The sequence below is a fragment of the Ailuropoda melanoleuca genome, chromosome 8, assembly GCF_002007445.2.
Source record: "Ailuropoda melanoleuca isolate Jingjing chromosome 8, ASM200744v2, whole genome shotgun sequence".
In the NCBI taxonomy this organism is placed as follows: Eukaryota; Metazoa; Chordata; class Mammalia; order Carnivora; family Ursidae; genus Ailuropoda; species Ailuropoda melanoleuca.
This window is the reverse complement of record NC_048225.1, coordinates 17,851,381-17,874,669: the sequence shown is the minus strand read 5'-3', so window position 1 is coordinate 17,874,669 and position 23,289 is coordinate 17,851,381. Positions and strand designations below refer to the sequence as shown.

Here is a 23,289-nt window from a genome sequence, read left to right as displayed (position 1 = left end):
GCAGAGTATAACAGACAGAAAAGGACATATATTGTTTGATTCCATTTGGATGAAATATCCAGAATATGTAAATCCATAGCATCAGAGACCTTTTGGGGGAAGGTGCTGGGAATGGGAAGCAACTGCTGCGGGTGTGGGTTTTCCTTTATGTGCTAAATTAGGTAGAGGTGGTGATTGCGCAACAATATGCTTATACTAGTTGTCACTGAATTGTTTACTTTAAAATGGCTGATTTTCTGTTATGTGAATTTCACCTAAAACTGCCCCCTCCCCCACCAGACAAAACTAACAGGTTGCTCATCAAGCCTCATTAAGAACCTTCTTAACTTGCTGTGCCGACCACTCCAAAGCTACTAGGTCATAAACTTTGCCCAGTCTCAACCAGTTTCATGCCTTCCAAGACCTGCCTTAAAAAAAAAAAATGCAACCCAGAACCTTAAACTTTATGACTCTTTCCTTTAATTACTCCATTTAAGACACTTTTTGTCTCTCTTCCTGCAGTAGTTCGAGTAGCTATGCTCGATCCATCAATTTTTTGGGTGGTGTTTTGGAAGGTCAACGTGATCAGTAAAATCCCTTCCGGGGGTTAAGAAATTTACCCATTTTGGATTCTCTTCTTCTATCTTCAGTATCAGATAGGTAGCAGTTTCCCAATTACAGGCAGATAGAGGATTGGAGTGGGTCTTCACATAGGCACTAGAGGTAGAGTGTTCAGTTCCAGCTCTCTAGGAGAGGGGACAGGAGAAGATCAGGCATGGCCATGTGCCCAGTGTTTAATATGTCTTCAGCTATTTTGGTGGCCAAATAAGGAGTAAAGAATTCTTGTCTCAGGAATTACATGAACAGGTCGGGGGTTAAGGGAAAAGCCTAGAAAGTTTAATGTCTGAAGCTCATTCTGTATAGAAGAGACCAGTTTTCTGGTCTTATAGAGAAATCAGCTTTAGACCAATTCTATTGAGAAAGAAGGATATAAGACTATCAGTGTACTTAAAGCTTTGATCTGGTTTGACTCAAAAAATAGTGGCAAGCCTCTACACGAAGACACCCAGGACCTTAGATGACTAGGATTGATTTTTCTAAAATTGTGCGTGTGTGTGTGTGTGTGTGTGTGTGGTCTGAAATGATGTTTTAGGTATCTATTGCTGTGTTAAAAATTACCCCCAAACCTACTGGCTCGAAACAACACACATGGGTTATGTTATGGTTTTTGCCGGTTAAGGACCAGGGCATATCTTAGCTGATCCTCTCACAGGGTCTGTTGCAGACTTCAGTCAAGGTGTGGGCTGGGCTGCAGTCATCTCCAGGCTCAACTTGAGAAGTTCTGCTTCTAAGCTCATGCAGCTATTGATAGGACTCAGTTCTTCTCAGACTTGGACGTGTGTGTGTGTGTGTGTGTGTTTGTGTATGTTGGACTGAAAGTCTCAGTTTCCCACTGGGTGGTTGTCTAGAAGCAACCCTCAGTTTCTTGCCATGTGAGTCTCTCCCACATGGCACTTGCTTCGTCAAAGAATGTAGATAGAGAAGTCAACAGAATCTAGCAAGATAGATTGTAACCTGATCATGAAAGACATTCTATCACTTTTGATGTATTCTATGGATTAGAGTTAAGCCACTAGGACTATGCCACATGCAAAGGGATGAGATTACACAAGGGTATGAATACGAGTGGAGATCATTTGAGTGCCACCTTTGAAAACTACTCACCACAGGTGATACTCATACCTAAATTAAACGATACGTCCCGTTAACCGCAGAAGCTTGAAAATTATAATGAAGTTGTTTTTCTCTGGCATAAAGTCACAACTGAAGCATCACAAGTAAATGGGAACTCTTAAAAATTCATCTTGAATTTTTGTAAGAGGCAAGATACTTAGTACACGCCTTGGTTTTTAAGCTGCCGGACCTATCGGAAAGTATTATTGCCTTTTTTTCTGAACAAATGCCAGATAGTTTTGAATGAGGAGTATCTGAAAAGTTATGGTGTTTTGTAAGTATTTACTATTTCCCTTGAAAACTACAAGGCTTGTGTTGTCATCAGCCTCATTCCAATTAATTAACTGGGTTTGCAGACTTCTCCTTGGAGCAGCTTCAGTGAATAAGTCAAGTGTTTTACAATTAGTGAAGCATCTCAGAACATGGGAAATTGTGGTGTTTGTTTCAGAAACAGGAGGGGTTATTGTATTTTTTTACCATCTGCACTCGTCTAACTGTAGAAACAGAAATTTGTTCTGACCGTATCCAGTAGATTATCTACAGGTGTTAGTTCATTCTCTCTTGGAGATGGGGATCTTTGATGAGTATAGTGTTTTGTAATTGATCAAGAATTAGATAAGTGATTAAGAGACCAAGTCATAGAAAGAAGGATTACATGATATATCTGGAATGGCCTTTAAAACAACCTTCCCATTTTACCTTTAAAGAAATTGAGGCACAGAGAGCTGAAGTTGATTATCTAAGAAGATAAGGCTAGTTAGAGGAATGTTTTCAGATTGGCATCAGGTCTATTCTTCATTTATTTGAGAGACAGAGCATGCATGAGCAGGGGGAGGGCCCAAGGGAGAAGGAGAGAATCTGAAGCGGACTCACTGACTGACATGGGGCTTGATCTCAAGACCCCAAGATCATGACCTGAGCTGAAACAAAGAGTTGGATGGTTAACCGACCAAGCCCCCCAGGCACCCTGGTATCAGGTCTGTTCTTGATCTGGTTCAACTTCACACTACAAGCGTGATAGTGAAAAGTGCACTGGACTAAGACCAAGAATCGAATCCCACAGACTTTGTCCATTTTGTTCTCCAGTGTATCCTATACTGGAAACTGGAAACCTATATCCAAAACTGTAAATGAAACTATGTATCGCTAATACTTGTTGAACATATAAATGGATGAATGAATGAGTGAATAAATGAAAGAATGGAATCCTAGTCCTATGATGTACTGGTTGAGTGACTATGGACAATTTGTTTCCTGTCTCTGGTTTTGGATTTCCTCATATTTAAATGAACGTTTTGGTCTGTTTAATCTTTAAAATTCCTTTCAGTTCTAAATTTCTATGATTCAATAATAATAATAATAAGGAGAAGAAATAACATTTGTTGGGTCATGTACTCTTTCTGTTATGTACTCTGGTTTACACAATAATGCCATTTTACTTCTTAGAACCACTCTATGATAAACAAGGCTCTGAGGAAAATAACTAATAGCTAACAGTTATTTTGATCTTACTCTGAGTCAAACACTATTATTAACTCATTTTAATCATCTCTACCCTGTGAGGTACGGAGAGATTTAATTTGGCCAAGGTCACATAAATACAAAGGATGGAGCCAGAACTCGAATGCCAGTGGTCCAAATTCAGAGCCTACCTGCTTAACCCTGTTGTTATACTGCATCGTAACGTCGTAAGGTCGAAGACCATGGTCCGTTCTGTTCAGTGGAACCTGAGTTGAAGCTTGTCAGTGGCTACCAGCTTCTTTTTTATTTCCTATTCATAAACATTATCTGCACACAAGTACATTAGCCTTTACATTCCTGTAGCAATTTAAGGCTTAAATTGTTAAATAAGTTGCTGATTTAACAAATCTATATTACTACCCAGTCATTTAAATGGTGGGTTGAAGTTACTGTAACCAGGATTCATGCTGTTTCAAAGATTGGAAATGGGGAAATATTTTCTGAAGTCATGTCTGGGGTATGGTGGGTGGATGTTTGGCTTGCTCTGAGAAATGTAGCTGAAAACTCCAGAATTACTCAAATGTTTGGACTGGTGAGGCTGAATGTTCTGGCCAACTGGCAGCAGAAAGACATTAATCAAACCCATGGAAAATGAGGAAGATGAGGTTCAGATGGTGTGGATCCATCTGTTTTATTTTTGTTTTAATCTCCTTAGACTGTAACTCAAGAACTCTGCGTTTTCATTTCTGAACACCTATTATGACTAAGATTATATTAGCTGTGGATCTGCATGGGACATTTACAGTAAAATTAGAGGTAATTTTCTAGATAACTTTTTTTCTTTAGGAAAAGTGAGATGCTGCTGAGGACATGGAAAAGCATGTATTTTGAGCACAGTCGTCTATTCAGATGGAATCCACTGGGTATCTTATTAGTGTTTGCTTTGATTCCGCCAGCCTGTAAGTTCATAGCCATCTGAATGTGGGTGGTACTGCATGGGGTAATGTGAAAGAGAAAATACTAGAGAGACCAAAGATGGAGTGCTTAGTAGGGATAGTGTTATTATCAAGCAGAATACTCAATCTAATACAGAGTTTAGACTCTGGCGGGGGGGGGGTGCTGAGATTTTGGAGAGAAGAGTGAAGAAGGTCTTTTAAAGGTAAAAGGTGTCAGTGGTCTCTGTCTCATGTTAGGAGAGCAATGTCGTTGAGTGATGCTGATTGGTTGGTGATGCCCGGGCTTGTCCCTTAGGTAAGTGGAGGCTAGGTAAAGAGGCTAGGCTCTTCTGCATGTATGGGGGCCTGCCTCTGGAGAATGGTGGCCAGCGGCCTCCACTGTGTACATGATATATTGTCATCACGTTATGCCACCTGCTCAGTGTCTCAGCAGGTTAAGTTCAGACTTGTCAGGACTGAGCCTATGGAGCCTAATCTAGGATTAAGAAGTTCTGGGTTCTAGCCATCTTGGTAATGCCATTGACCGAGGTGTGTGACCTTGGGCTCCCATGAAACTTCTCTAGGTCATAGTTTGCTAATTTGTAAAAAGACAGGGTGGGCCTACATCTGTGAAAACCACTTCCTATCCTGCTCTAGGTTCTGCTGAAGGACTTCAAGAGTGACCACAATACCTTAGCCCACCCGCAACCCAACTGCCATCCAACAAGAGCATCTCTACCCATCGCCTGTTTTACATAAGGGACTACTTCTTCAGAGTTTCTTTAAAGAGAGATTCTAGTTCTTAAAAATAAAAAATGACCTTGAAGATACCTTCCAATTCAAACATTCTATAAAATCTTGTTCAAAGCTATTTTCCAGTGCTCGCTTCGGCAGCACATATACTAAAAAAATTGGAACGATACAGAGAAGATTAGCATGGCCCCTGCGCAAGGATGACACGCAAATTCGTGAAGCGTTCCATATAAAAAAAAAAAAAAAANTACCTTCCAATTCAAACATTCTATAAAATCTTGTTCAAAGCTATTTTACCCAATTACGATTTTTTAAATCAATTATAGTCTAACTGAAAACGTCTTTCAACAGTGTCATGAATGGAAGGGTAGAAGTTCGGGTTTCATTTTCTCCTTCCAGCTTTTAAAGATCGGTTTACTGACATGCATTCGTGCATATATGGGAGCCTGGGATTGTGTATGAATTCACGTTTGCCAATCTCAAGCTCAGCCTGGGAAATGCAAATGTATGGAAGACATCCTGTTCACACAAAGAAAATAGCTTTGCATATGATTTCCTTTGGTAAATATTTTAAAGAAAGACGCCATCATTTCCTCTGGAAGTTCTCCTTTCTTCATTTCTCAGAGTGAATTTCTACTGAGCTCCTTGAAAAAATAATTTAAAAAATAAAGTGAAAGAAAACCAGAAAGAGCATATCCATGTAAAGTACCTAATGTCCCATCGGAGGTTTCACGGAGGTGTAAACATTCCTACGCAGCCCAGCACTTCTCTGCCCACAGCCCCAAGATCAATGGTGCTGTTAGCATATCTGTGTTTTATTAAGGTAACTAAGTAGAATTTGTGTGCGTCAGGCTACTAGTGATTTGGCAGGAAATATTATGTATGGTGTAAAAGTCATCGACTGTATATCATGGAAATTAAAGCAGAAGTCCACTTTTCTGCCCAAATGCTTCATCTCTATGCAGGTAAATCCCATTAAGATGAGTGTTCTCCTTATGCATTGTCCTGATGTCTTAACCTCACTAGATTCTCCTTGAGGTTCTCTCTGGTGGGTTTGTTTGGATTTCCACAGCTCTAAAGGGGGCCTTTACAGTTCTAGTTAAAGACCTGAAGGTACTTTTCCAAATGGGATGCAAATCAATATGGCATCAAGAAGGCTTCATTCAGCTTAGTGTTGTGCTGCGTAAGTGTTGGCCTGGTTTTCAACAACTGTCTCCCCTCCCAACAAGCACAGTATTGACTTGGCAATGAAGAGTGAATAGGCACCTATGAAACTCCGTGTTCAGCAGTCATGGGGGAAATGATGGGTTGGGCACTGTCTCTCCTCAAGGATCTTGGATGGCTAGTCTTGTTTTCTCTTGCTGCCTAACGCGGTGACTTAAAACAGTGATGGTCATTTATTTTGCTATAACTCTGCAATTTGGAGAGTTTGGTGAGATCACCTGAGCCTCTTCTTTGCTCCCTACAATGTTTGGGGGCCTTCACCAGGATGACATGAATACCTGTGGGCTGAAACAGCTTATGTAATCTCAGTCTTTCTACATGGCCTAACTAGCAAAGTGGTCTCACGGTAGTGAACTTCTTATATGGTAGCTCAGGGCTTCCAAAGCAACTGCTCCACAAGGCCTGGCTTGAAGCTAAAAAAACTTCTTAGGACCTGGCTTCAGAGATCTGTACTTAAAGGCAAGTCACTAAGCCCAGACCATGTTCAAAGGGAAGAGAATGAGTCTCCAGCTCTCCGTGGGAGTCACAGAGAATTGGCACCGTGTCCAGCATGTTACGTGTATTTCCTGCAGTGTTCCCAGCCACCATGAGATGAGTATGTAACAAGTGAGAAGTTCAGGTTTCGCTCAGGTGGCCAATAGCAGAGTCGGGATTCAGACCTTGGATTCTGGTTTTGCTAGAAGAGATCTTCTGGGACTTTTGTTCAATTTGGGGAAAAAAAGAACAAACAAAAAACAACTGAGGTCCAAAGAAAGGAAAGGAAAGCCTTTTTGTATGACACATGTTCTCAACAGAATTAGGAAAACCAATGTCTAGCAAGTTAAGCAAACCCCATGGCCACTTAAGCAGTGTTCTGAGGGAGGGGCTTTGAAAGAGTTGATGGAGGGCGATCCTTCGAAGCTGGGCAACATTCGGTTGGCTGTTTTTAGAGGAGGTAATGCTGTGGATGGGCAACAGACAGCTGTGTTAGTGTGCTTTCCAACGCTGGCAATTCCAGGAAATGGAGAGTAACACTAGGAACTGAGGTCCAAATGACTCTGATCTCAGGTTAAGGTACTTGGGGGGGAAATTATTTTGTATTGTAGTCTAAAATTCTGTTACATGCTGTTTGAATATATTCGACTTTATTTTTTAAAATTTTATTCATTCATTCATTCATTCATTCATTCATTCATTCATTCATTCAAAGTAGGCTTCATGCTCAGCGTGGAGCCCAATGCCGGGCTTGAACTCACTACTCTGAGATCAAGACCTGAGCTGACATCAAGAGTCAGAGGCTTAACCAACTATTCCACTCAGGCACCCTTGTTTAAATATATTTTAAATGATTGCATTAACTAGGATTTGAAACTCAAGGTGGGTAATATATCTTTAAAAGCAGGAAGTTTTATCCTGTCTTGTATTAGAGAGGGTTGCTAAGGATGCCACTGTATGTATGTATGTATGTATTTATGTTTTTTAAAAATATTTTATTGATTTATTAGAGAGAAAGAAAGAGCATGAGCAGAGGGAGAGAGGAGGGGGTAGTGGCAGAGGGAGAAGCAGGCTCCCTGCTGAGCATGGAGCCAGATGCTGCAGGGCTCCATCCCGGGACCCATCCCAGGATGCTAGGATCATGACCTGAGCCTAAAGCAGCCACTTAACCAACTGAGCCACCCAGGTGCCCCAAGATGTCACTGTATTTAGAGTTGTCAGCTCCTAACCACTAGGTGGGAGGAAAGGTGTCTCTGTTATAAAGGAGAATTAAGCTTTTGTGATTGTGGACTGGTGTCATACTGTTGGTATGGATACGCTATGGTCTATGGTCCTTCTCTTTTTGCAATTGAATGGCGAAAAAGAGCAATTTCTCCTTTCAAAGAAGGAAGGAAGAAGACTAGACAGTTTGTATGGACACTGCAGGCAGAGAAATAGAGAAAGGGAGAGAGCCAGCCTCCGGCTATCAAATGACTTTTTTTTAGGAAAAAAAAATCAAATAGGAAAGATATTGCCAGAGTTTTCATATCTTCTGAAGTTGTTGAAAACTCTAGAAATGCTGACCATTGAGGAGGTCCAATCTCAAATTAAGTAATACATTTGTTTTTACTATGTAAACATGGAGAAAATTTGGAATAGATTAATCAATGTTTGCAGTAGTGCATACACTGCATTGCATTAGATGCCTAAATGTGTGAAGGGGTTTTGTGGTGAGTGGGTATATATATGTATGTGTGGGCATTTTTTCCTATCTACCTTAAAAGGTTGTTAATCTAGTTTTTTAGAAAAATAATTGATGATACTAAGTTTTTCGTCCCATTAAAAAAAATACCCATTTTTTAAAAAATGATAAAGAAGGAGGAAAGTAACCTGCTTGTCTTTAATCACAATGGGAAACCACACAATTTGAACAAAAAACCCGAAGTAACACATGGCCAAGTACATAAGAAAAAATAGGCCACTGCACAAAAAAAGCCCATAATGAAATGATTGTCATTCTCGTTTTCATAGGTCAGTCCCCATATTTATGTAACCCCAGAACACAGTCTAAGGAGATCAGTAACCTGCTTTAGGTGGGACCTATGAAGAAGGCAGGGGTGGGAAGGGGTCCAGAAGAAGAGGGTAAATGAGTAAGGAGAGAAATGACTATATGGAGAAATTTCACCTTCGTTCATATGATTTCTGGGAGCCAAAATGAATTTCCTTACCCCTTAGGAGAATCTGTCTATAAATCATTAGAACTTATAAGACTTCAAACTCTCTAGAGAATTAGTTTTTGGAAGGTTTTCTCTCTCTTTTTTATTTTTTTCTGAGAGGGAGAGAGAGAGAGAGAGAGAGAGAGAGAGAAAGTGCACAAATTGGGGGGAGGGGCAGAGGGAGTGAAAGAATCCCAAGCGGATTCCACACCCAGCATGGAGCCCGACTTGGGCCTCAAGATCTCATGACCCTGAGATCAGGACCTGAGTTGAAATCAAGCGTGGGTTGCTTAACCAACTGAGCCACGCAGGTGCCCCTTGGAAGGTTTTCCTTTTGAAAACTGAGTTAATGTTTTCCTTTTGCCTCAACTAATGCACTGTCCAGCTACAAAGTTCAGGACACACTAAAATCTCTGGGGGACTGCAGATTTGTGGGTGTCTGCTGTTCTAGCTATGTGCGGCACCCTTTTCAGGTAGCAGGGAACATGTGACCAAGGCAAAGCACCATTCTCAGCCACAACTGACCCACAGGTTGGATGTCAGTGTCTTCAGCTCTTTTTCTAAGGGTGAGGGGACTCCTGCCTTCCCCCACAGTCTGCCTTGCCCCTCCACACACACAGGCATGCGCGCTGCCAACACTCCCACTTGGAAAACTAATAAGCAAGCATGCTATGAAATCACATAACTGTTCTCACCGAAAATTAGAAGAATTATAGAAAGACCACATTTTGATTATTTCCACCTTTATGTTTCTAAAAAGGCTAGATTCTGGTGAGCCTGGAGGCAGGAGCAATTTGATTTTATACAGTATCATTCACAATGTTCACACACCCTTTTCCAGCACATTCGAGTTTGGCTGGGCAGAGTCTCCCTTTATTTCTCCGTGTACGTCGTTAGCTGTGCTTCTTGATCCTCCTTTGACCTTCAAATCCTCGGGACACTCTAATTCCTTAGCAAGAATGAGGGTTAGGGCAGGAGTTAGCCTCTAGACTGTTGAGTTTTGCTGGGAGGGGGGGGTTCACCTGCCTTCACCCAGGGAAGGTGTATTATTTTTCACTTACCTTTAAAAAGGCTGGAGAGATTTACTCTGAACTTTGAGAGCTGTGATCTCTGCTTTTCCAAAAACCTGATGTCCAACCAGAAGCTCCCATCCAGATTATTAGAGGTGCCTTTGTTTTGCCTCTGAGGACAACACATCCTTTCTCTATGTCATATTCATGTGTAATTCAGAAGGTTCCAGCATTGGGTTCTCCCCTCTTCTGGTACCCAGAGCAGGGCCTCGAACATGAGTACTGTTCCCGGAGGGAAGAGATAATAGGACTTTTATACATTTTCAAATAGTTACTGAGCTGTTGACCCTAATTGTCTCCAGATGGCCATTTAAAGCAGCGCTTGTGCTCTGGGAACGAGGAAGGGGGCCCCACACTGGTTTCCATCAGCACATCTGCTGGGCAGTTCGTTGTCACTTGTTTTTATAATGTCTTCTAAGAAGCCGGATTTCCCTGTACAGTGTCCCCAGAGGCTGCCAGGGTAGGGGACACAAGGAAGTGTGGGCTGGCGGGAACTTTGTACCTCTCTCCTGCTTCAGAGTAGACCTCCTTTATCTATCTATTTATTTGGGAAAACAAAGAGTTCAGCTTGTTTTTTTAGGCTTGAATACTATTGGAATATGAAATAAGTTTGGCATTCACAGCCCCCGTGCCCCAAGGCCACGAGACACAGAATGAGAATATACCACACACAGAATGGGAATGTACCACGTGTCGAGGTAAAGGGACAGTGATGGGCATTTACCAAAGGACTTTGTGAGAGTTTTCTGCAGATTGAGCAGAACCTGGCAGAGGGGCTGTTGAGCTAATGCTCACTGGGTTCTGTGTGTTGAGGGTTTCAGGGTGGGGGGGTACAGTTCTGTGGATTCCGACAGAAACAGGTCACGAGGAAAGGGATCTACTATCTACTACATTACTTTTGTCCCCTCCGTTCTCTTCTGACCATATGTCTGCCTGTGTTGCTTCCACACTCCCTCCATTCTTGATGGGCAATTATGTTGACCAGGTTCTGAGACTTTCTGGAACAGCTAAAAAGTGATTATGAAGTATTTTTACCACAGTAAAATAATCATATAAAAAGAATTCATTCCAACCAGGGTTAAGTGATGTGCCTGCGTCCTGGGGCTGATGTATTCCTTCAGTCAGTGTTGCTTTAGGAGAATAGTAAGAGGAACCAGTTAATTGAATTCCATTCTTTATAAGACTTTTAATCCCATACATTATTTAAGGGAATCCAGGATGGAAGAGCACTTTGATCTAATTCCGCTCTTCCAGACATTCTGGTCACTTTGTTCTTGATGGGCTTGACTAGGACACAACAGATATTGCCAGATTTTAAAAAAAACCTGGTAAATCTGCTGCTGGGTAATTGGACTGTTGATGGCAAAAATTCCATCTCTGTTTTTCCCCCCTCTAAATGTATAATGTGAACAGGCAATTTAATGGAAAGGGATTCTCTAAATTTCATGTGGAGCCCCTGCCAAAGAATTTAGCATCAAGCTGGACAGATCCTCTCAAGACAACATGAATTAGGAATGTCCTTTCTTGCAAAACATTTCTTTACCTCCTACTCCCCCCCACCCCCTAAGCCTGATGTCATTTTTGGCTTCAGTCTACTTTGTCTCTTTTCTAATCCCATTATGTTTCCTTCCTTTCCCCTATGTTTCCATCAGGGGACTGGTTAATGATTAGGCAGCAGATTTCTGTGGTTGTGCCAACATGTAACTCACTGAGCGGGGGGCAGGCAAGAGGAAAACTCTGGGTTGCAGCAGCATGAGCCATGTCCTAGTGATGTGCTTTCCTTGCTGGTTTTGGACCAAGAATCTGGCTATGTATGGAAGAGAAATACCTCTGAAGTCATCTCTATACCCAACATGGGGCTCGAACTCAGAACCCCAAGATCCAGAGTCCCAAGCTCTTCTGACTGAGCCAGGCAGGTGCCCCCAGAATTGCCTCTGAAGGTAAATGCTGACTTCCAGGTCTGCATGAGAGCAATGGAGTTTAACCTGAAGTCTTTCTCAAACCTTTGACTAAATCCATACTCAGTTTGAAGGAGGCCAAGATGCTCACTGTAGGCCAAATCAGTTTTCTTCACAAACAGTATGTAGTAGAACTTTTCTTATTCAGCCTCCAATTACCTGACTAGACAGATTTACTCAGGCTCCCCATTCCTTCTGAAACACATACTGTTTGATATCGATGCAAAGTCAATACAGTGCGGCCAACTCACTTCTCCATCAGTTGAGTAACCAAGAGCCAGTAGTGTCCATTCCCAAGCCGGTTTCTGCCATTTGTACTTGTTATTATAGAGATAACATATATTTTCATGTTACATGAAATGTTATTTCTATGACAACTAAGTTGGATGCTTTGGAGAGAATTGGGAAAAAAGAGTCACTAGAAATTTGCTCTTAAAGTAAGTATGGTAACAACTATACTATAGAAAGTAGGAGAAATGTCCTACATATCTAGAATAATTCCAGGTACTTTTAATAATTACTCCAGGGCAAAAACTTCAAACCAGGACTGTCCTGTGTAAATTGGGACATATTGATTTACCAGGCCAGGCGTACGAAGATTGATGGATATCACAATAAGGAGAAATTGCATAAGTAAAGAGGCAAAGGGGGTATGTATGTGCCCATGTGTGTGTGCATGCAATTTTGTGTGTGCCTGTGTGTGTGTGTGTGTGAAAATTACTGTTGGTTTTATGAGTGATGGAACATCATTGCACATTATTGAATTATAGGAGAAATACATGTACTTTGTTTTGTTTCAACTTTTTGCTAAAGTATAATCAAGAGAGAAAAAGACATAAATCATAAGTATAGAGCCTAATGAATTTTTGCCGAGTGATTATAACCATGTGACTGGACCCAGAATAAGAAACAGAACATTACTCTTGGGACCATGACCAGGCAATATCCCCTGTAAGGGAAGGCACCAACCTGAATCCAAACATTATAGATTAGTTCTGTCTGTTTTTGTACTTTATGTCAATTGAAATTTGTAGAACGCATTCTTTTTGTGCCTGGCTACTTTCATTCAACATCATTTTTCTGAGATGTACCCATGTTGTGTGTGGTTCTATTTTACTCATACTTATTGCTGATTAGTATTTCATAGTGTGATTACACAACAGTGTATTTGTTCATTAGCTTCCTGCTGAATATTTGGTTGTTTTCAGGCTTTATTACAAATACAGTTGACTCTTGAACAGTGCAGGGGGTTAGGGGTACTGCCTCCTGTGCAGGTGAAAATTGGCATGTAACTTTTGACTCTCCCCAAACTTAATTACTAATAGCCTACCATTGATCAGAACCTTACCAATAACATAAAGAGCTGATCAGCATGTATTTTATAAGTTATATGTATTATATACTGTATTCTTCCAACAATCTATAGAAAATTAAATGTTATTAAGAAAAGGAAGAGAAAATATACTTACAATACTCTACTGTATTTATTTAAAAAATTCCATGTGTAAGTGAACCCATGTAACTCAAACTCATGTTGTTCAAGGGTCAACTGTAATGTCAAATGAATGTTCTTGAAATGTCTTATTGAATATATATACATTTCTGTAAGGTATGTACCTAGGGATAGAATTTTCAGGTCACAGGGTATATGTATGTGCAACTTTAGCTGATATGGCAAACAGTTTTCCTAAAGTGGTTGCACTAAGTTCAGTCTCAATCAGTAGGTTTTAGAGTTCCAGTTGCTTCATTTCCACATCATCACTCAGTATTTTCTGTCTTTTTTATTTAGACTTTCTGGTAAGATGTCCAGTAGCAATTCTTGTAGCTTTAATGTTCATTTTCCCAAATACCAATGAAGTTAAGTATGTTTTCATAGATGGTCATTTGGATATCTGCCTTCAAGAAATTTAAAGTTTTGTTCATTTTCTTTATTTTTTAAAAAGATTTTATTTATTTGCGAAAGAGAGAGAGTGTGTGTGAGAGAGAGAGAAAGAGAGAGAGAGATCATGAGCAGAGGAAAGGGTAGATGGAGGAGCAGACTCTCTGCTGAGCAGGGAGCCCAATGTGGGACTTGATCCCAGGACCCTGGGATCATGACCTGAGCCGAAGGCAGCTGCTTAACCCACTGAGCCACACGGGTGCCCCTTTTGTTCATTTTCCACTGGACATCTAAATTATTTCTTTATTTGATTTGAGGAGGAATCCTTTTTTGTCGTTGTTAAATATTTTTATTTAGAAATAATTTTGGACTTACAAAAAACTTGCAAAAATGGTACAGAATTCCCATGTGACATTCATCTAGCTTTCTCTAAGATTAATATCCCATAACCAGAATATGTCAATTAAAACCAAAAAAATTAACATGGGTTCAATACTATTAACTAACCTACAGACTTTATTAGAGTTTAGCAATTTGTGTTTTTCACTTTATGATTCATTAATGCAATGATTCTCAACTTTGGCTACCCATTGTTATCACCAGGGATTTTTTTTTTTTGTTTACTAAAATTGTATGTATTTAAGGTGTACATCATGATTTGACATACATGTGCATAGTGAAAGGATTACAACCATAAATCTAATTAATGTATCTTCTTCCATAGTTACCATTTTATGTAGGATTTTAAGAAGATCAAGGTGGCATATGCATGCATGTTGAGGGCACCTGAAATCTACTCTCTTAGCACATTTCCACTCTTCAGTACAGTCTTGCTAACTATAGTCATCATGCTCTGTATGAGATCTCTAGATTTATTCATTCTGCATAACGGCAAATTTGTAGCCTTTGATCAACGTCTCCCCATTTTCCCACCTCCTTGTCCCTGGCCACCACTATTCTACTGTCTGCCTCCATATATCTGACTGTTTTAGACACTTCATATAAATGAGATCGTGCAGTCTTTTTCTTTCTGTGTCTGGCTTCTTTTGCTTAGCGTGATGTTGAGGAATTCTTTATATAGTCTGATTCCGATTCTTTTGTCAGGTATGTGTGCTGTGTATCTAAGCCATGCTGTGGCTTGCCTTTTCAGAGACTCTCTTAATACTTCTTTTGACCAACGTAAGAAGATGGCTTGTGAGGAACAGAGATTGGAGACAGGAAGACTAGCCAGGAGACTAGCATCCACGTAGATGTCAGGTATAACATAAGCCCAGACTAGGAGAACACAGATGAAAAGAGAAGAATACAGGCAAGAGCTCTGTTGGTCTGTTGGGGGCAGACCTTCTTGCCTGATGGGATGAGAGTGGAATGGATAGGAGAGGATCCACTATAGCTCTGAGGCTTGTTTGGGTACTGAGAGAGTGTAGACACTTACCTATTGCAGGATCTAGCCTTTCCAGAAATATGCTTTGTGAGATACCATGGCCTCTGTTACTATGAGGTTGTTGAGTAAGTATTTGCCATGTGCAGAGAACAGAACAAGTAGGCATAGCCTCCTGTTTAAGAAGTAGAATCCTGGAACAATGAAGGATTGGAGAAGACTACTGGGGGAGATGGTAGGACTTTCTCTGAGAAACATATAAAGAGGAACCAGCAGGCCATCTCTTTGTGGTGAGTAGGAAACGTGCTGCCTGGGGCAGGGAGTTGACGCAAATGACCTTGTGAGCTCTCTGACAGCTTTAGGGAGTCCTTGTCTGCCTTGCAACTCAAGGCTGAGTCATGGAGGCCATTTGCCATTGTGAAGTTGACATCTGTTTAATGCCAGGAAGGCTGGATTTGCCAAGTTTACTTTTCTGAAGCAGTACAGTAATTAGTGAATTTGCTAAAAGTCCTTCTCCTTCCCTCTTCCCTAAAATACAGACGTCACATTTGAATGGCTTGTGCCTTGGGACTCTCTAATCACGCAGACTTCAACACAATCACGTCATGAAGGAAAGATCTGTGTCAACTTTCCAGAGAATGGGGTCTGGAGTTTAGAACTTCAGTTTCAATGTGTTCCGGCAGAAGATGTGTTTCTATGAGTTAGGTAAACAATTTTCTCCATCTGATTGGAGATTGAAGTAAAGGCACCCCTGTCCTTTGCTAGGTCAGGATGTTGTGGCAGATTAAAAATTCCACTAATTTCTACTAGCATCTTATTCTGAGAATGCAAAGGAATGAGTAGACCGTGAGATGTGCAGAGACTCTGATTTTTAAAAGTACTAACATCACTTCTGATTCCCTTATCCTTGGCCGTGCTTACCTGCCTTTGTTCCTGATATGTCCTCACAGGACTCGAGGATTTGGGGTCCTTTTGCAGAAGAGTCTAGCGTGGTAGATCTTTATCTATAGGTTCCTTTATTCACTCTATGGCATATCCCAAAACATCCCATCTGGGTTATAACCTTCTGGAGAGCCAAGACCTTGACTTATTCTTTGCATTCCCTAAATATCTGTGCTATGTTGCCTTACATTTAGAAAATAGTTAATAAACAGTATCGAAAAAAATCAGTTGAATAGAACAGGGAAGTAGCCATGAGCGTTCTAGGCAATTGAATCTTTTGTGATATGGCCCAAACTTTCACGTATTGACCCTTATCTCTGACCACAGACTATCATACAGCCTATCCTTTAGCCACAATGGCCAATTTGCCATTTTCTGAACTTTTCTTATGTATATACCTATAACGTACACCCATAATTGTACCTGAAAGTAGAGAGAGTTTGGGGAAGAAAATAATATTTGGAATAATAATGGCCAAAAATGGTCCAAGTGTGATTTAAAAATATATAAACTAAAGTGCCAAGAAGGTCAATGAACCCCAAGTAAAGTGAGTAGAGAGAAAACCACATTTCTTACTGAGGTGATTTGACACATTTCTGTTTCTTCAACTTGGGTGAACTCTTCCCTTCAAAGCAAAAGCCTCCAGTAGGCACTGCACCAGCAAGGTATCCAAATGACTGATGAACATATGAAAAAATACTCTGCGTCATTATTTACTGAGAGACATAAATTAAAATCATAAGTTGATACCACTAAACCTCCATAAAGTGTCTAAACTTAACAAAACTAACAATAGCCAGTGTTGGCGAGAATGTGAAATAAATGGAGTTCAAATGCAATGCTGGTAAGTAATTGATGTAATGGCTTTGAAAAACCTGTTTGGCAGTATCTAATAAAGCTAAACAGTCTTATTCTATGATTCACTAGTGAGTATATACTCAAGAGAAATGAGTGTTTATGTCTATCAATAGACACTTACAAGAATGTTCGCAATAATCAAAAATTGGAAACAACTCAAGTATCTATCAGTAGTTGAATGTTGAGTGTGCTCTGGGTACTCTCAGAATGATGGGTTCCAAAATCTTGTGTTCTGTTGCATTCAGTGCTGAGGTGGAAATATGCAGAGGAAGTACAGCTGGACCCCCTGGGTATTGCTGGACCAGGAAAGAGAGTTGGAAAGCCTTCGACCCTCTTCCTGTGATTTTATATGAATCAGATAATGAATAGTAAATCACATTGTGGGAAAGTGATAAGGGTCAGAGCGAGAGGGGGAGGTCCAAACAGATGGTGAAAGCAATGTTATCTGGGTTGACTTGGGGGCAATCTTAGTAATCAATTACACCATATATTTGGCTGCCATGGCAGAAAATCTGGCAGAGAACCAGTGGCATAGATCTCTGAAAACCACTCACCCTCCTCCTTTTTCTAAGGCAATAGCCTCATTTGTCCTCCCATCATCTTTGATGACTACATAGCGCTTTTGGTGAATTGTGAGCTCACAATGTACGTGGAGGAAGTGGGCAGCCCTGTGCCCGCTAGCTGCAGAGCGGAGAATATCCTTTGCCTCTACCTCCTTTCCGTCTCTTCTGCCTGGGCTCACCTTACAGCCCAGTCCTGGCCAGACTGCTTCTCTACAGTCTGCACAATTCCATGGGCTGAGGCCTGGATTCTATTCTAGGGTTCCTGGAACAGTGAGAACGAAGCCAGGAGGGTTACCTTATACATCCTGAGGATTTAGTAAGTCATTCTACCCTCTGACTGTCTGGGTCAGCTCTGAGAAAGAATGGTATTCTGCCTAGCAAGGCATGGGAAACAGTGGCTCCCAGCACTGGTTGTCAGCATTTAGCTTACAGCTAAACCTTTGGTGGAACAATTTTCCTGACTTGGAACCATTAGCTTCTGGGCAAGGAAAGATGGCCAAATGTATAATAATTAAGAAGACAAGGTCTATGCATTTCAATAACTCACTTTCCTTCTCCCCATGCCCTTCCCCGAAATGGAGGCGAGGGCCAGGGCTGGAATCCTTTCCAACTGGAATGAGAACCTGTCTCCATTCTGAGCCAAGGCAGAGTTAAATAAGCCATTGTGCCATGTGCTTATGGGTAATTAGGCATGAAAAGAATCTGCAGTCAGCTCCCTCCATTGTTCCTCGCAAGCTGTCCTTTTGCCATGTGCCCGAGCCCCCGGGTCTCTGTGCTGGCACTACTACAGAGATATGGATGTTGTCGTCATGGCAACTCCTCTGTGCTAAGCAACTTTATGGTCTAATATTATTAAGAGGGCAGGGGTCAAAAGCCACTGAGGGACTTTGTCTCTGAAGCCGAGGATAACTGTGTCAGGGATGGGGCAGCATTGCAAGCTCATGGGAGAAGAGGGGATCTCAGTAAGCACCAGATTGCCCCCACCATAGAGCCCTTTGCGGCAGTGAGATGGCCAAACTGTGAAGTCAATAAAATATGTCTCTGGGCTCCCAGTTTCTTGTCTCTCAGGGCTCTCTCTCCCTGGCTCGCTCTCCCTTCAGATGCCAGGTGCCCTGCTGCTCCCTCCCGGGAAAGGATCTGCCGGGAAAGGATCTGCCGTAGCTTTCATCAGCAAGTGAATTCTTGTGACTATTCACTTCTATTTGTGTTTATATTTTCCTAGTCTTATTTCCAACTGTGAAATGAAAAGCATCGACTGGGAAGTGGTGGCAAATATGTGGGGCGAAAGATTCCTTTTCCTCAAACCCGAGAGTCGCATATTGAAGAAGTTGCCTTTTCTTTCTAGTTTAACTTTTCTTGTAGAAAATTTCAAATGTTGACAAAAGTAGGGAGAATAGTATAATAAGGTCCCGTGTAAACATCACCCCAGTTGTTCTCTTTATGGATGTTCACCTTGCTTAACAGATAAATATGGAGCAGAAACAGTCCCTTCCACCCGCCTCCCTTCCACCTCAGGCTTAGCCAGGGAAGGTTGCTCAACAGGTCACTCTTTAAGAGTGACACAGAAGAGAATGTGTTGGGCACTTCCCGGGCTCTAAGAACATTGTATTTGGTGCTGACTGCTAGTGCTTTCCTCTTGCCACTGTCAGCCAGTCAGAAGACTTGGGAGTGCACGGAGCACCCACATAGCCAGCCAATCAGAGGCCAAAGGTGGCTGGCCTCTTAGCCATTCCACTATTACCCACGTGACTGTTCCCTGGTTTGGGACCAGCTTCACAGACTACGTCATCAAGTCATCTAAACCAGCAGATTGCCTCTCCGTGTTGACCAAGAGGAGGGTTCAAAAAATGCTCTCAGGGGCGCCTGGGTGGCAGAGCGGTTGAGCGTCTGCCTTCGGCTCAGGGCGTGATCCCGGCGTTATGGGATCGAGCCCCACATCGGGCTCCTCTGCTATGAGCCTGCTTCTCCCTCTCCCACTCCCCCTGCTTGTGTTCCCTCTCTCGCTGGCTGTCGAATAAATAAATAAAATCTTAAAAACAAAAAAACAGAAAATGCTCTCAATCTTTGAAGAATGCAGTGCATTTCCATATTAAGTGGCAAAATGTATCCACTGTTCTAATAGAATCTGAAGACCCTGCTACCGCCGCAGAGGTTTTCACAGTACCCTGAGCCTCTTTCTGAATCAGCTCTTGGCCTCTATGGTCAGGGAGTAGGGGGCCATGCAGTACATGAGACTGTGTTATAATAAGGTTATTTTAATCTGTATATTAATGAAGTAGATTTATGATGATTATAAATTACATCAAAATTTGATATGGTACGAAGAAACTCTGGTTTAAAAAAATTAAGGTAAAAGGGTTGAAGAGGTGGAAAAATTTTCCTTCTTCTCTACTAGATTCTTCCATTGGTCTAATAAGCAAATTAAAACAAGACAGATTAATAGGAGAAAAACAAATTAATTTCATACGTAATTTTCCATAAAATTATGAGACCCAAAAGGCAGCCAGGTAATTAAAACTTAAATACCATCCTGACCTAAGGAAAGGGACCCTGACAAAAGGGAGGAAGGCCTTTTACAGGAAGGTAGAGACGGTATTTGGAAAGCAAGGGTTACCCGGTTATGCACATAAGTGTCTTGGATTAAAGTATCTGGTAGTAGTTGTCTTCCTGGTGTAGGCCCCCTTTCCAATGTAAATTTAGGCAGCTGAAGGGAGGTAAAGAGCTCTTCTTAAATTTGCTGTGTTTTGATTTTTCTAAGCTCAAAATAATCCTTATGCCCAATAGACATATTTTTTGGTAGTGGAATCTGTTTCCCTTCAATCCCATCTTTAAAATTTCGAATAAGACGTTTTATAATTCAGAAGCTGAGTTACTAGATTGCTTCATTACCTGCATCAGTGGATCAGCCACAGTCATGAGAACAGGTTAGTTCAGTGAAACAATTTCATCCCATTTTGGGGGCAGGGTGATGCAGGTGCGTTGTCAAAGGTAGGCCTATCTTGTGTATGCAAGCAACCAGGTATTTAAAAATTGCTTTGTATTTATGGAAACAAAAAGAAAAGCAATGGTTAATGCCTGGAGCAGACTATGATCTTAGTTTCTGAGTTCTGAGGGTAGGTAGCTTGTCTAGAAGACTTCTAAATACCAGACTCGAAGCATCTTCAGATAGAGTGAGGACAGGCAGTGGCAATCTGACCGATTCTATTGGTTTGCAGTTTGAATGTTTCTGGTGATCTCTCTGAGTGGCTTACGCAGTAATAGGCATGAATATTGTTTAAACACAACTTATTGTGGCAATTTCTCTGAAGTGTATATCAAGTTTGCAAGGATTCGGGGGAGAGGGCAGCTTTTGTTCTTCATGATTCCAAGTCAAATTGGGAGAAAAACTAGAAATGTAAGTTTGGAGAAACATATGCTGGATATGAGGAAACGAGAATTCAAGATCCAGTCCAGTTTATAGGCAGAAAACAAAATCTAAAAGACAATGAACAACACTAGACTCTGATATCCACAAAGGTATGCTACTGAAACATAATTTTTCTCTCTAAAATCACCCTCATTTCTACCAGAGATAGCCAAATTAAGATTAATTTATTTGCAAAATAATCTTCCTCTGAAAAAGTTTGGCCTGGTTATTTACGTAAACGCAGGAAGAACGGTGATTGGATATACGGGCTCTTTTATTTTTATTTTTTATTATTATTATTATTTTTATTTATTTGACAGAGAGAGAGAGACAGCCAGCGAGAGAGGGAACACAAGCAGGGGGAGTGGGAGAGGAAGAAGCAGGCTCATAGCAGAGGAGCCTGATGTGGGGCTCGATCCCACAACGCCGGGATCACGCCCTAAGCTGAAGGCAGACGCCTAACCGCTGTGCCACCCAGGTGCCCCATACGGGCTCTTTTAAATCTGCTTTACTGGAACTTTTCATAAGGAATCTCAGATTGAACTTTTAAAAAACCTCTCAAGGCTAAGAAGCCAAGCCAATGACTCACCATCAGACTTTGCCTGCAATACCTATACATGTGGGTGAATTCATTTCTTCTTGAGGTCCCCAAAATATCTTGAAGTTCCTGCACCTGCTAGGAAGTAACCTTCCTTCCTCACCTGGAAGGCTCCTGGGAACCCTGTAAGCAAGGTACCAGGCTGTTTTTCCAAAGGACTTTAATGTCTCCATAAAGTCAACCTGAGTTCCTTAAAGCTGTCTGGCACATCTGATTCTATGCACATTCTCAAATCTGACATTTCTATAAAAGTCATGATAATATAATTAACGTTTTCAATTGAGTTCTGTTACAAGGAGAAAAATTCTTATTGAACTTATACAAATATTGTCATAAAGAATATTCACTAAGTATCTAAATTCTAAACAAAACAATATTTTATTATTTTTTTTAAAGATTTTATTTATTTATTTGACAGAGATAGAGACAGCCAGCGAGAGAGGGAACACAAGCAGGGGGAGTACGAGAGGAAGGAAGCAGGCTCATAGTGGAGGAGCCTGATGTGGGGCTCGATCCCACAACGCTGGGATCACGCCCTGAGCCGAAGGCAGACGCCCAACTGCTGTGCCACCCAGGCGCCCCAACAAAACAATATTTTAAACAAAAAATCATAAAAATTAAAATCATCCTTATCAGTTAGTTCAGTCTCACACGATTAATTCTTGTTCTGCTTGAATCCAGTTTTACCATTAATTCTGGAAATTTTTTTACCCAGTTCAGTTTCATGATCCTAAAGTTATCAGAAACCTGTGCTTGCCTGAGTTCTGTATATGAATCTTCTTGAAGATGAATCATTTCCTCAGTAATACTTTTGCAAAAGCATCAAAGTAGAACAATAACTGTAAATGACAAGATTTAAAAATGGCCTTAAATATCTGATGGGAGTTCATTGTAATGCAGTTGACAAGGAAATTTGGTTATTTCTGACACACATTTTAAGATAATAGCAAGAATTATGACTGATTATCATTATACCAAGACATAGCAGAATTTAAGAGGTTTTTTTTGCAATTTTTGTAATACTATATATAAACCTATGTAAATTCAACATAAAGAAGGCTTAGTATTACTTCTTATTTGACAACGCTTCCTATGTAATTTAACATATCAAATAAGCCTAATTAGTTTAATAGATTCATTTTTACAAAGAGAGACCAAATCTTTGAGAGGTTTCAGGGATCTTCTGCAAAATCCCAAAGTTAGTTTGAGGTCTAAAAAGTTCATTTAGAATTTGGTTTTGGAAAGTTTGTCAAAAATATCAAAAGACTTGGAGACTTGACTAAATAGGATCATAGATCATTATGAAATAATAATCTACTTGACTAAAGTAACAATAAAAGGCTTCAAAGGCAAATGCAGAAGTTTACATAGTTTTGAGGAAAACTTAGCTCTTTTAATGTTAGGGTTCAAAATTACTTAAGAATCTGTTTTCTTAAGTAATTAAAGATCTGGTAATAATTTCCTTATAATAACAATTCAATTTTAGCCAAGTAAAATTCTCTCTTTTTTTCTTTTTCTCTCTTCCCAGCTTTGGATAACATTTTGCCCCTTATTTTTCTCTTGCCTAGAATTCTGAAATAACCAGTTTTATTTTAGGAAAATAATCACTTTCATTTTCGTCAACAAAAATTCATCTCCATACCTCCAGACCTCATACATTTTCCTAGTCCAAAACACAGTCCACTTTCCTTAGATGCCAAGTTGTTTCCCTTATTTCTTTTAGCTTTAATTATATATATTAGTTAGAATTCTTAAATCTTAGAAACCTTAATTTCTAGTGAAAGCTAAGAAATAAACAATTGAGTCTATTACATCAGCATTTAGATTGGCAAATTTATGAATACATTTCATAATTTCTAGAAACATATGCTTCTTCATG

The 23,289-nt window shown here is 40.6% G+C and overlaps 1 non-coding gene across 1 annotated transcript; it reads left to right on the top strand.

Moving 5' to 3' along the window:
• Positions 1 to 4,987: 4,987 nt before the first annotated feature.
• LOC117803663 lies at positions 4,988 to 5,097 on the top strand. Its single transcript, XR_004627600.1, has one exon. It is a non-coding gene; the product is annotated as a U6 spliceosomal RNA (small nuclear RNA).
• Positions 5,098 to 23,289: the final 18,192 nt, after the last annotated feature.